Raw genomic sequence first — 14,853 nt, forward strand, 5'->3', positions numbered from 1 at the left:
AAGGGTCAATGGGCACTGTAACAGGCTGTCCAGGGAGGTGGTTGAGTCACCATCCCTGGAGGTATTTAAAAGACAAGTAGACAAGGTGCTCAGGGACATGGTTTAGTGGCAGATAGGAATGGTTGGGCTCGATGATCTGAGTTCTTTTACAACCTGGTGATTCTATGATTCTATGTCCTAATATGACGGCACCAAAATCCAAATCACAACATAGGCAAGGAAAAGGTGAAATCTTCATCAATAGGACATGTTCACAGAGAAGAAAGTAAGGTCGCTTAAGACATTTTTGTGTTCCTTAACCCATTTTGCAGATCTTTTCTTTTTGGGTTCAAGGAGAGTGGTGCAGTATTGGCCATGGGACAAGGGCTCAGGCAGCCTCGAGCTCGCCAAGGGATTAACTTCCCACATTTTTTTGCTTAGGTCTTACAACGAGACCCACGTAATAAGAAATTTAAGCACAGCTTTCATTCAGCAACCCTGTGTTTTGCCAAGAAGGAACCTTCCCATCACGGCTTTGGCAACAGCAAACATTTAAAACCCCTGACTTAGGCCTTTAAAAAATATCACAACCACACCGCTGACTTAAGCGACGACCCATAATGCTAAGTCAGGTGCTGCTGGACACTAGGGAGGCGGTCGGGGTCTCAATCTTCCCAGGGAGCTGCGGGAAGATGGCTGCGCCCTCCTAGCCTTCGGAGCGGCCCCTTTAAGAATCTTGACCCGCTCGCCGCCCGCCCGCCTCTCTTTCGCCCCCCCCCCCCACAAGGCCCCGGCCCGAGACACTGGGAGTCGCAGCAGGTGCATGCGCAGTGCGCTGGCAGCCCGGCGCGCCTGCGCAGTCACCTGCCGGCCGCCCCCCGCCACCCCCCCCCCCGCCCAGCCGGTACATCCGGGTCACCGCGCGCCCGCCCGCCCGGCCGGTCCCCCGCGGCGCCGTGCAGCTGCTTGTCCCCTCCGCCCCTCCTCCCCCTCCCCTGCGCGGGGCTCCGGCCACGCCGCTGCTGTCGCTGCCGAGCGGGGGGAGGCGGCGGCTCCCGCGCGCATCGCCCTCCAAGGGGCGCCTGGGTGAGTGTCGGTGGCGCGGGCGGGGCGCCTCGCTTGCTGTTCCCTTCCCCGCGTCCACCTTCCCCGCGCCCACCCTTGTTTCCACCATCCCCGCGCCCACCATCCCCGCGTCCATTCCTGCGCCCGTTCCCTCCAGCTCCATCCCCGCGTAGCTCCCCGCTCCCACCGTCCCCGCGTCCCTCCCCGCGTCCATCCCCGCTTCCACCATTGCTTCCCCGCCTGCTTCATCCCTGCTTCCACCGTCCCCTCTCCCGTCCCATCTGTTGCTCCCCGCCTCCTCATCACCCCTCGCAGCTTTTCCGCCCTCCCGGTCGTGTCCCCCCGAGCAGGGCGAGGAAGGGCTGAGTGAACGGCAGCCGCCGCTTCCCTCGCCGGGCCAAGCCTCGCTGTTCCCGGCACCTAAAGGACCCTCCGGTTCGTTTCCCCACTCTGCGGTGCTGCGGGGGCAGTGACAGCGTTAATGGTTAACGGGGAGGGGGGAGCCTCGCCTGCGGGAGCCCGAGCGTGGAGGGAGCTCGGCAGGACAGAGAGATCCTGGCGGGTTTGTCATGGTTAGGGTGTATCCTGCAGCTCTGTGTGCAGCGGCAGCGACGCTGGGACAGGAGTTCCAGGTTGGATTAAGGTGAATTCAGAAACTGTAGCAGGAGGGTGTTGTTTCTAACCTATTCATTAAATAGCCGATAGCATCAGATTTTAATTGGGTTTTCATTCTCCTGTGTGATTCAAGAATAAGGACGCGTGCAACTTGGTTGTTTTATTACTTTTTAATCTACTATTGCATCTTACGAGGTAATAACACACAAGAAGTTTCTTCACAGAAATACTTCAGATACCAGAGAAATCCAGAGACTGTGCTGTGAAGGTTCTTGAAGGTTTTTCTTTTTTCTTTCTGTTGCAGTGCATCAGCATCCTGGATCCAAATGTCAGTGGTACTGTGACAGCTGTCTTTCCACTGTGAGAGCAGAGTCTTACCAGCATTTAAGATCTGTCATTCTGAATTTCTGATAATGTTGTATGGAAATACAAGTGCTGATTAGCATGCATACCAGTAAAGCAATTTCTAGATTGGTCTAATAATCTGTGCTCTTATTTATTGCCATTTTCCTTGCTGAAATCTGTGAAGTGTGTTTTGCTCAAATTTCCCCCACCGTGGACACAAGCAGTTTTCTTTCTTTGTGCTCTATCTGATTGGACTTTAAATATATCCTTATGTTACTGAGTAAGTTTGTAGCAGGCTGTGGCAGAAGGGAGTATTGGACAGGAGACATTCAGTAATGAGACTGAGGTCACTGACTGTTAAGGTTGGAACTTGAATCCAAACTTGGAAGGTTCCACCTGATAAATATCTTTGTTTAGCAAGGTGTATTGCTTGACAGAACATATCTTCAGTTCTTTGTGGCCAGTTTAAAGGTAAAATCCTAAGCCATGTGAATAAGATACTGCTGTTCTTTAAAGTAGGAATGTTTTTTCTGGTGTACAGAGAGTATCCCATTGCAGAGACAGAAGCTTTCAGTAGAAGAGTAGATAGCTTTTTACCCAAGTCTAATGGTTGGATTTCTTATTGCCTATATTAGCTGTCAGAGAGTAAGCACCATAGAAAGAAGTGATCCCAGAGTCTGCTTTAAAATATCCCTGTCAAGAAGTGCCACAGATGTATGAAAGTAAGGAATGAATTTGATCCCATCTGTTATACGACTTCTATTTGTCATCAGGTGCTCTAGATTTTCTTCACTGTTTGCAGTTGAACTGGTGCCACCTGGGGTGACGGATTACTGAAGAGATTGTCTTTTGAAATTCTCTACCTCTTCATGTGAAACCTTTCCTGCGGGAACCTCGCTGGCTGTGGGAATGTGATGTTAGCTGGTTCTGTTCTTGCATACATAACTGTCCTGTCTGCTTATCTGGGTTTCCAGGGAGTCTTAGTGTCTGGATAAAGAGAAAAAGGAAACTGTTTTGTTTTGTTTTTTCCCTGCGTCTTTCTGTAGTTATATATCTCAGTAGAATAATTTATTTTGAAATTAACTGAATGCAATAGCTAAAATGTTTTAGAAACAGTTATATGAGAAACTTGATTTAAGTTGTCTGTTACTGGCCTTCTAATGGAGCTTACTAGTTACCTGGAATTAATGCTGTGGAGACAGAAGGCTGGGGAACATTTGTATTGCAAACTGCTGAATTACTGAGTAATATGATAACAGAAATAGACTCCGTCATTTGGAAAAGCGTATGTAGGGGCCACTTTGGATTTCTGTTGCCGCTTAAGCGTGGTACACAAATTCAGGTTTTTTTCTTCTCCCTGTGTGTGTAGAATACAGATACACAAACAGCCTGCAGTACCCTATTTTGTTGTTGTTGCTTGCCAGCAGGAGCTAATACATCCCCTGTAGTAGAGACAGACAAAATTAAAGCTTACATGTAAGAAGTTAGATTTGCTTTAAGCAGTCAGGTTTTCCTTCCTGAAAACTTGGTCATTTATCATTGCACCTAGAGTTTTAGTCATTGATATAGAGGGGCTTAAGTTGTGACGAATGACTCCTGTCTCTTAAGGTAATGTTAACTACCCTGAAGAATATTATAAATCAATTTTATGGGACTTATTTATCTTAAAAATGTGTAAAAATACATCTTCAAAGCTGAAATATTTTGAATGTTGTCAGATTGCATCTCATGGATTATCAGCTCTTGAGTAAATGTGCCACAGGCAGGGTATGTAGTCCCAGTGAATGTAAGTGCTGAATCCAGTCAAGGTGTGAATGTCAGTGCTACAGTCCCGTGCTTACTTAGTACCAGGATGCAGAGTGTCAGCCTAGCAGTCATTTTGGTCAAACTGAGTCCCTCTGAGTCTATGAACACTGCTCCAGAGGTGATGAGAGTAAGAAGACTGGGGATAAGAAAGAAGCCTGCTTGAATTGGAAAGAATTAAGTGGCGGGGAAGGTGAAGCATTGGCACTGTTTGCTGGCTGTGGCACCTGAAATGTATGCATCGGTTGGGCAGAGTAAGATTTGTTTCAAAGTGTTTTCCAGCTGTAAATGACGGCCACTTGTGTGCACCTTTTGATATCTTTTCATTTGCGTGTATCAAGAGCACTTATAAATAAATAGGTAGTCCTTTTGCATACTTCATAAATCTTTGTTTAATATTGATCTGTGGATATATAACCTTAAGAGCATTAATATTTTCTTCCTAGTTATTGTGGAAAATTTAAAACTTCTAACTGCCCTGAGCAGAGAATTCTGCTTTTCTCTTCACGTGGATGAAGACAGGGACTTATTTGTTTTCTAATAAATTTACCTCAATTTCCTCCCTTCTGTTATTCAGGAATGTTCTCTCCGGTGCTACAGGTTGGCTGCTGCAGCTGGCAGAGTTTTTCAAACTGTCTAACATTTGCTGAGAATAACAGGCTCTCTTATATAGTCGCTGTTATACATTTGCAATTCCAGTGCATGCTGGAGTTATATGCATTGCAATTATATAAACAGCAGAGCTTAACAGAAACCAAGAACGTACAATGATGAGTTTTAGAATTGACCTAGGTAAAACTGAAAGTATTTTTGGCTACAGCACTTTTTCCTGTATTCTCTATCCCCTGTGGGATAGATGAAATTGCATTCTACTTTTTAGAAATGACGCGTTGTTGCTTCTGTCCTGTGAAAGCCCAATGCACGGAGAATACCTTCACTGTGGAAATGATGAAGCTAATTACTGACAGCATATTGAAAGATGCAAGTGAAATGGTGCATTGTTTTTTTCTTTTGCTCATGATATAGTAATTTGAATTTCAGGGTAGTTGTAAGACAGTTGTAGATGTGAAGTAAAGGCTGGTAATGTCCTGCTCAGCGTATGCGTATATGGCTTATGAACTCGCATCTGTCATTACAGCCTTTGTCATCTGGTTATGCCACGATCTTCATTTACTGTTGCTACTGAATCACGTGGTCTTGGTGAAATGCTTAGTAATCTATTTCTGACTAACTCTGGAAATGTTAATACTGGCCATGGAATTGATTTATAAAAAGACTTTTGGTACCAGACTTATTATTTTTGACCATTCTTTTACACTACTTTCTCAGTACCTAGAAAGAGAGTTTTTACGTTTCTGGTACTTATACAATTATTGGCTAACGTGTGTCTACCAGGAAAGGTGGTTGTTTACCTTATTTACACTAACCTAATATTCCAGTATTGCTCTGGAGGAATGATGTATGGCTGTCCAATACACAACATTGTTGTGGGGCTAGGAAAAACTGGAGACTAAAGATCTCTGAAACAAATTGCTGAGGAGGGGCTCTTTATCAGGTTGTGTAGTGCTAAGATTGAAGGAGGATGTTTTAAAGCTGAAAGAGGGGAGATTTAGACTAGATATTACGAAGATATTTTTTCGTGTGAGGGTAGGGAGGCACTGGAACAGGTTGCCCAGAGAATTTGTGGATGCCCCTTCCCTGGAGATGTTCAAGGCCAGGCTTGGGGCCTTGAGGAGTCTGATCCAGTGGGAGGTGTCCCTACCAATGTCAGGACGCGTTGGAACTGGATCATCTTTAAGGTCTCTTCCAACCCAAACCATTCTATGATTCTGTACTTATGTACCATCTTCAAGTATTTGAAGCTAGGGTTTTTTTCCTAATAATATTTGTATGGGTTGATTTATTTTTATCCTTTTACTCCTATTCAGTGGAAATGCCTCATGGTTTGTGGTCTTGTTTACTAAGTGTTTGGCTGCTTCTTTGGCTTATGTCGACAGCACTTGGGATTCCCAGGTGGTCCATGTGCAAAATAGTATAATTGGGTCTAGGACAGCTTAGCTTGTGAGATTGAATGCATTCAGTTTGGTGTGGCTGTAGCTACAAAAATAGCATGCCTTGCAGAACAGGCCTTCTGTCTGCCACCCACACCAAAACCTAAAGCTTGATCCTGTAGGCAGTTAATACGCTTGTCTGGAAGGCTGATTCCCATCAGCAAATGCTCTACCTGAATCAGTGACCACCAGGCAAAAAAAAGTTTTGTATAGGTAATCACTTTACATTTAAGAAGGTGCAGCAGAACGCTGTCCTAGATGCATTTTTCAGAAGACTTTTTACTTCGGACTGCAAGACTTAACTGTTCCCAGTAGCAGGAGGCTGCTCTGTGAGTGCGTTCTGTTTGACTGGCATGGTTCGAAAGAGTCTTGAATTGAGCCATGAGGCAATTCTGGTTCTCCTTCAGTACTAGATGATTAAAGCGTTAGCGTGAGTAAGTTTTTCTGGTGTACTGTACAAGGGAATAGAAGAGTTCCTAAGAGCCCTACTTGTAAATTAGCTAACTGGAAAGCCCTGTTTCTGTGACTAGTGGCTCTAGCAGTGAACTTGAAAAGTTAGATCTAATTGTGTATGCTTCCAGTCAGGTGTGGCACTGAATGACGGCTGGTTCTCCTTTTTATTATGGCAGTCTTCAGAGTCACATCCTCACAGGGAAAGGGAATTCTTGTCTTTTTGTGTTGGACAAGAAAGGTATTTGTTTTGGTTTCTGATGTACAAATCGGTCTACTTCTGCTGAAAAAAGTAAGTAGTCCTTTTGAATTCTAGCATTGCTAGTCTGGGAAAAGGAACTGTAAAAAATAAGAAAAAAATATATTCGTAGCTTTTATTTTTAAAAAAGAAAACAACCACCTACCCGTTTAGTGTTCCTGAAAGTGAAGCTTCTCAGGCAAAGTGCATTCTGGGCATGAAAATCCAGTTCTTTTCTTTTTGTTATATTTGCACCTTTTATGTGCTGAGACATACAGTTATTTGAAACTGTTCCTTCTTAATGTGGAAGTGAAATATGTAACTGGTAGCCTTTATGAGCCTTCATCTTAAAGATAAAATTGCTGACCTAATATAAATACAGATCGTACGGACAAGGGAGAGTTATGTAAGGTTTGCTTATGGATAGGAGTTAATTGATTTAGAGTTTATATTTCCTGCTTGTGCATGTCTTATGTGGGGAGAAGTGGGTTTGTCAGCTGAACAGGCAGTTGAATTGTAATGATAGCTTTTTTGTTTGTTTGTTCCTCTGGGTGCTTCTTGTAGAAGATAACATGATACTTGTTCCCATGTGCAACTGGCAGAAGTTACAGCCTCCCAAACACTGAAATAGCACCTTAAGTGCTTTAACTGCACGTTTGCATCTCAGAGTTCAGAGCTGAAATACTTAGTTAGCAGTAGTAACAGGATAACATGACCTACTTGGTGTCTCCTAGCTTGAAGTTCAAGGGATGATCTTGGAAGAGCTTTCAACTAGCCTAACAAAACACAAGTTGTTTTCTTACCTCTTCTGAAGTTTCTGGGTTTAGCAGTGTTTAAACTTGTTATAGAGAAACTCACCATTGTTCTGCAAGTATGGCTTCTTAATAAACCTGGAATAGAATCGTGTCCTGGAAGGGAACTTTGTGTAGATGGGAGTGGCAGTGAAGCCTGGGAAATGGAAGTATAAAAGACTATCAATTAAGACCTAATTCTTTGAGCAAATAATATTATATACTATTGATCATAATATTGTGTCAGATTTTCAAAGGAATTCCAGTCAGACTTCTTAAGTAGCTGCCAAAAGTGAGGCTTAGGAACAGATGTTCTAACTGTAGTCTTAAATTTTTTTGACAGCTCTTCAAATAGCTGTGGTGTGTCTCAGCTTTACAGCAGAGTGTAGTGTTTTTGCATGGCTTATGGCTCTTGCTTTGCTTCTTTCCCTGTCCCTACTCCAGAATGGGCCTCAGATTGCCCCCATTACAATCCTATGAAAACTCATGCTCTAATAAACATGTATCCAGCTGGGCAGCATGGGAGAAGAAAACAGGTTTTGATAGTGAGGACAACTGAGGTGAGGAGTGATGGTAATTAACTAGGAGGAGAAGCAGCTTACTTTGAGCTGAAAGCAGGGAAGAATATTAATTAGAATGTGGGACTGAGCTGGGGACAATTTGTTTAAAAACTAGTGAAGTAGTTGGGTTGGGAGCCCATTAGTTGTGTGGAGGGTTTTGCTCAGGTACTGAGGGCACGTGTGGGAATAGTGCTGGATCTCAACCAGCATCTTGGGAACGTCAAAGGAAATGGAGGCTTGTTGTATGAAGAAAATAGGGAGAAGGCTGGGCAGGAGAAGTAAGAGTAGCAGTTGGGATTTTGTAAGGAAGGCAGATAGGTCTGTTGGATGAGGAACTCGAGACGGTAAGAGTCAGAAAAACTGTAAGGAAAGGACGGACTACAGTGAACTAAAACATACTGAGTTTTGTCCACTGCCATTAGTATCCATCATGTCTTCACAACTTCAATTTAATCTATATCTCCAAGTGGTAGAAATAGGTATTGTGAGCACATGGTTCTGATTTTGTTCATGTGCGTGTAGGTACAAGGATTAATTGTCCAGGCTCATCTCCTAGTTAAGAGTTTATACTTGACCTTTTCTGTTAGGCTGAGAAACAGTGTTCAAAAGTAAAGAAGCTGGAGAAAGAAAGCAGCCTTGAGTGTATAACTATAGGCCATTTCTTCCGTTAGGACTCTTACTTTATCTTAGGATGAAGTGGCTGGTGCTAGTTTAATGAACAAATGAATATATTTTTTTTTGTTGCTTAATACTTTAATACCTGCTTGCTCTTGCTAGATTGCTTCAGAGATGCAATTAATTTCATCTTGGATAGTCTGATGCTGCTTTCTGTATAGTTATGATCAGAATGGTCTAGTGAGATGAGGAAGTGATTTGCTTCCTGTTTTACACATGAGGGGCAAAGGCACGAAGAAGAGAAGTACAGCTAGTTTTGCTTGGTTAGAAATGACTGGAACCCGAGTCTTTTTAGACTATTTTACATATCGCAGCCACATCCCCATCAAAGGTGCTGCTTTTCTCTTGCTGTGATTCCATTTTAATATTGTGATATCACAGTTGTTTCTTGTGTTGGTCGTCTCCTGTAGCTATCATAACTGAATTGGAGAACACGGCGATGCTTGAGGTTGCTCTCATTATTGCAGCAGTAGAGAATGGCCATTTCATTATGTCAAAAAGGCAAAGTTATTTCTAGCTTGTTCTAGAGTAAATATTTTGCTTGCTTAGAGAAATGAGCAAAAATTTGGCATTGTGTGACTCTGAAGAACTCGTACTCTGTTAGGGACTTCCACAAGCTGTTGTTGTTGATGCAGGCGGTGGTGTTCCCTGCAATCCTTAGCTGTACTGCATTCACACAGCCTTAGGGCGAAGCTGCGATGTCTTGTAAAAAGACACCTATTTCTGGTGCATAAATGTTACAGAAAAGTCGAAGTGGTGATGCAGCTTTGTTAACAGAATTGTGAGCAATGAGTTCTTTTTTCTTTGTTATTGTGAAGGAAATAAGAATGAGCTGATTTTTATTTTTCAATTGGGTCTCTCTGTCATCCACATTGCTCTGCCTGGCTGTTTAATTTGACAGATAGTTCTGTCCTTCTCTAGCTACTGGAAGTTCTTTCTGGTTTGTAGAGCCTTATGGCTTCTTAAGTTTCCCTTTAGAAGAGGAATAGTATCAACCAGTGTAAGAAACATAAAGCTGCTGTTTCTTCCGTTGTTAGAAGAAAGGGTAAAAAGCCTTTGCTATCCTTTTCTGCTCCTTGAGGATGGGATTTTTTTTTTTTTGGTTCCTCCTACTAGCTCCTCACTCAAAGTTTTTATTGGGAGCTTCTTTTTTTAACATAAATACTACTAATGAGGCCTGTGGTGGTTAGAAAACTGTGTAGTATTTATAAAAAGAAGAAAGTGTTTACTCCTGAGTAAAGAAAAGAACAGCAGCCTCTGCTGATGGAGCTGTGGTTTTTTGCTTTTTCTTGCCAGGCCTACTGTGTTGGCTTATGTTCAGTTAATATTTGGCCGATCAGCTTTGTAGCTAGCAGAACTAGGAATGTTATTGCTGTAGGTTAAATTTGGTATAAACTTGCTTTCTGTTGAAACCTTTGTGTTCATTGGTAGCGAATCTCTTTTGGTGTCTGAAGGTGGAGATTTTTCTCTCCTGTTACGGGAGGGAGTGGTCACAGGAGCGCATTTGATCTGAAAACTCAGTCAATACTCTGGGTTTCTTAGAAGCAAAGCTCGCTTCTGATGTGATACTGGGTATGTGACGAACATTACTGCTCAAACTTGAGAAACTTTCGCATGGAAAAGGGCACATAAAGATTTTAAAAAATGAGAGCCTCTGGTGCTGTTTTCTGGCCTTAAGAAGGCTTTTTTTGTGTTTAGTTCTGTGATCTGTCAGCGCTGCCCACCTTCTGTGTACCTTCAGTTCAAGTCAGAATTGTAGTGACACTTTATAGAAATGCAACACGCTGAAGCATGGCTGCATGTGGGTGAGTCAGGAGAGAGCTGGGAGTAGCAGCGCTAAAAGAGAAAAGGAAGTACAGTCATGATAAAACTTGGGGGTTTGTTTTCTTCTTTTTGTTTTTAAATAAACAAACAACCATCTGTCTCCAAAGGATGGGGATGGAATTAGTTGATACAATTTGTATCTTAGGGCCAGATTGCTCTCTGTGCATATAGATTTTTGTGTGTGTATGTATCTATAAAAACACGTGTCCCAATGTACTTCCATTGCGTATCAGCACCCTTGCAAGTATACATAGCTGTATTATAACTCAGTACGGTACTCAAATAGGGCAGTTTATATCCCAATGAATATGAGCTAATGTAGAAACTGCATGTAGTTTGAGGAAACTAATATTTTAATTGCTGTCCAGAATACTTAAGTGGTTTTCAAGCCTCTATTTTGGTACACACCGGTGATATAGGCTTTGCTTGTGCTCTTGTTCCATCTGTTGAGGGCAGATTCCGTCTGCCAGGGGACAAGCATGCATGCACTCACTCATCAGGGCACACTATGTGCTGCTGACAGTTGTCAGGAAATAAAACATACTGAGTACAATATAGTTCAATTTTCACAGTGTGGTGGCTTTACAGCACTGCCAGAATGATTCAATGCCGCTTAATTTTGTTGTTGATGTATATGCATTAGCTTCAGAAAAAGAACTAGAAATCGCTTACTAACTTGAAGTAATTTGTGTTTAGCTTCCACTATTACATAGCTTTGACTTTCTCAGAGAACATGTTGTCTTTGGTCTCAGTATTTTTGCATGTTAAAAAAAATTGAAAGCCAAATGCTTTCTTTAAAATGAAAAGCGCAATTGTCGTGCTTAGAATTGGTCTGTTTCCTGGTTCTGAATCAGTGTTAGAAAAAAACCAGCTGAATATATTTACTTTAGTCTTGGTAAAATGCTGTTCTCAGCAAAAGAATTGGACATTTTGGGTTTTTTAATCATGTGTTGTAAGTGAGCATAGATTTAACAGTTCAAGATATTTCTTAGTAATATCATCATAAGAAAAATAAGCTATTTTATGTTTATACTTAAGAGTAGCTTTTTTTTTTTTCAAGGACAGTGTTCCATCTTACTTTGAGCTGGTGCTACAACTCATCTTTGTAACTTCAGAGAAAGGGGGGAAAAAAAGGAAGACAATGAGAGAAAGCCTTGTTAGATAAGTCTGAGTAGTCATCTTAGCATTTTATCAATACCCTGATTCTTTGAAGTCCTTGTGTAGTTTTTTTGTTTGATTTAATGCTGGTTTAGTTAGGGTATGCTTTTTACCCCTTGCCTTAGCAAGTCCTGAAGATTTTTACACTGCATCTGCTGTCCCTCACTGAAGTAGGGCACCTCATACAAGTATTTTTTCTCTTGCCAACCTGTTATTCTGTTTAACATCATCTCTTCCTCACCACTGTCGGCTGTGCTCTGCTTCACAAATTGCTGAGCCTGCTGTTACAGGCCAGGCTGCTAATGGAAATGCGAAGGCTGTGTCCTGCCTGTGAACAGCGTAATAGAAGTAACTGGAAGGTAGGTTTCATGCTTTTGTTTTATGTCTGATCAGATCGTTTCATTCTTACTTCTCTGTCTCTTCTAATCCTTTTTTAATTTGGCACTTAAGTGGAAAGCCCTTCTTGCTCGTACTCCAGGAAATAACTGACGTAGGTAACGTTCTTTGTGATTTCTTTTGCTTTGACAGACCATACTTCTCTGCTTTAATCTCCCCTGAATACTCATAAGAACAGAATGTTTAGAGTAACTGCTGCTAGCAGCATCTAGTTCTGTAGTACAGTAGCTCTAGTTGTTAACCTAGTGCTTCTTTCATTTAGCATTGTTAATACTTTTAATCATCTCTACAAAGCTCGGGCTAGAACTGCCTGAAAAGTAAATTGTTTAAGTTTCGTCTTTGAACCGACAGCTCCCTGCCCCTTTTCTGTCTGAGCAGATTCAAGAATCCTGGAAGCGTACTCCTTAGGGGGCTGGTTTTCAGCAATCTGAATGAGGGGCCAGTCAGGCCAGGAGTCCAGACAGGTTTCATTTGAACCATGCTTTGGAATCGGGGATGGCTTGTTTCCTCTTTATACTGTGAAACTCAGGGTTTCTCAGTACTTGTAAGTGGGGCAGGCTGTGTGCCTATAGTAGCCTGTTTTTCTGACAAATACTCATTTTGGGTCTGAATAAAGTTTACAGTGGAGGAACAGGCCTTTATTCTTTGTGCAGAGCCATGAGCATTAGTGTCACTCTTTTCAAAACAGTGCTTCCAGAAGAAAAGGATAAAATTCTCACTACTGCGGTGAAACTGATCTTCAAGGTCAATATTTCAAGCTTTTTTAGTATCATTTGAGCAGTAGTAGTAAATTCAATGTCTCCGAAGTTTTTTTCATTAACTAGAATGAGTAGTGTTTATCACAGGCTGCAGGTAATACTTGTAGCTCTTGATAATTGTTGCCTGATATTGCCTGAGACTTCATAGTGATGTACATTTTGTAGTTCTAGGGGAGTAATTCTGAAAATCTGGGCGGGCTTTTGTAGTTTGTCTTCAACGAGTTTGGAAAAGGTGATCTTTTCTTACACAGGTGGTTCTGCCTCCCTCCAGTTTTGTGCTTTAATTATGAAAAGGAAACCTTTTGGGCGCTTTTGCACTTTACGAAATGGCGCTGATTTAATCTTTAAATAAAAGTAATAGGGGCTTTAAATATGCTGCATTATTGTTTTAATAGACTTCAGACACAGAACTGTCCCACGCTTGAAGAGGCTTGCACCTTTTTCAATTGGCTTGCATGTATTGGTTCCCTCTAAACCTGTGTTTATAGAAAATTACAGTTTGTGTTGAGATTGAAACATTATATCAGGGCCTTTAGCCTATCTGAGCAGAAAGGCTGGAAATGTCTAGTCTATTTGCCTGGTAACAGGGGATCAGTTCTGCCTGCTTATCGTATTTATAAGATAATTATTACATTTGCATTTGTCTCGTTGCCCAGCGTCTGACTCAGTGGAAGGCGTGAATAGTAATGCATAATCTAATGTGTAATACATAGAATCATAGATGAATTAACATAAAAGTACTATTTAAAATATACTAATATAAAATATATTTAACATTATTAAATATGTGATATGTGAATTATTGTTTGTTTCACAGTCTGAGAAGCAGAGTATGCAGTTGAAAGTTGTACTGGCAAAAACTGTACCACCAGATCTGGGCTGTTGTTTCAGTGTCTTTGAGGTGTTCTGATCCCAATTGCCTGATTGTTCTGATCATGCATGTGTGTAACGTGGATGACTTGAAGAGTTCCATGCATTTCAGCATGACTAAATGAGCTGTAGTAGTACGTTGCGTAAATATAAATAGATAGCAAATGCTTGAATTTACTTGTTTTACATTTTCTTGCCCTGGCCTGTGTACTAGTTAAGCTGTGCAAAACAGAGTTGGGAAGCCAGTCCAGATTTCAAACAAACAGCTTGTGGAGTTGTGCTAGTTTTAACCAGGGAACTTACCTGTGTTAACCCAGTGGTATTTGTGTCTGTACAATAGAAGAAATAAGGCAAGAACTGTTTCTTCTTCTGGCAGTCACAACTTTAAGGTTTTATCTATTATATTTTATTTAAAGTTCTAGAGGAACTGAAGGAAACAAATACAGATCCTAATTTCATACTGACCTTGCTTGTTAGGGGTTCTGTTGTCTTTAAAGGTTGTTGAACTTTCTGCTTTCTCTCGTATGTGAGGTGCCTTTAATACAGTAATTTCAAGGAATTTACTTGCACTAATTCAGTCCTCAATGTTGAAGGCCTTCGTTTATCTCTGGAATCCTTTAGCAAAGTTCTCTGGCTGTGAAGAGCACCAAATTGTTTCTAACAGGGGAAAGAAGGTGTGCAGTTCTCTGGTCTGGGTCACTACAGAAGATGACCCAAAGAGTTGAGCTGTGTTCTGTGTCAGTGCTGTACGTTCTCTTGATTGCAAGGCTTGTGCACTGAAATTTTTTTTTTCTTTTAACACTGTTTGTTAGCTTTCTAAAAGGAGACCCAAGGATGTGACTCAACCTTGCAGAAGGAAGGAAACGTGAAATGTAGGCTGTTCTCCTATTCTGAACTTAGAGCAAACCTTTGCAGAGGGCTAAGTGTTGTTGCTAAATAAATGTAGAACCACTGTACTGTGTGTGGAAAATAGGGAAAGCGTAGCTCTGTGTGTTCTTGGCTTTGTGAAAATGACATTGTGGTTAATGACATCTTGCATGTAAGTCAGACAAAAAAGCAGCCTACTGCCTAATTTAAATAATATAAATTGAAAGGAGTATGAAGTCCCATTCTTCCCTACCCCCCTTTCCTGGGATGTGGAGGAAGATGCTATTTATCCTTGTTGAAGATGGGAGTTTGAGATGGTGGATTTAGGTCTGCTGGCACTGGTATGCAAACGTGTGAGGTGTGGACAGGAGGAGTGCTAAATCTCCATTTTTGTTGATACTTTAATTG

At 41.8% G+C, this 14,853-nt stretch overlaps 1 protein-coding gene across 4 annotated transcripts in view; it reads left to right on the top strand.

Annotated features, from left to right (window-relative positions):
• CYRIB (CYFIP related Rac1 interactor B) overlaps positions 1-14,853 on the top strand; it is a 99,931-nt gene that overhangs the window by 23,129 nt on the left and 61,949 nt on the right. The window lies entirely within an intron of this gene.

Source organism: Cuculus canorus, chromosome 2 (genome assembly GCF_017976375.1).
Source record: "Cuculus canorus isolate bCucCan1 chromosome 2, bCucCan1.pri, whole genome shotgun sequence".
Lineage (NCBI taxonomy): Eukaryota > Metazoa > Chordata > Aves > Cuculiformes > Cuculidae > Cuculus > Cuculus canorus.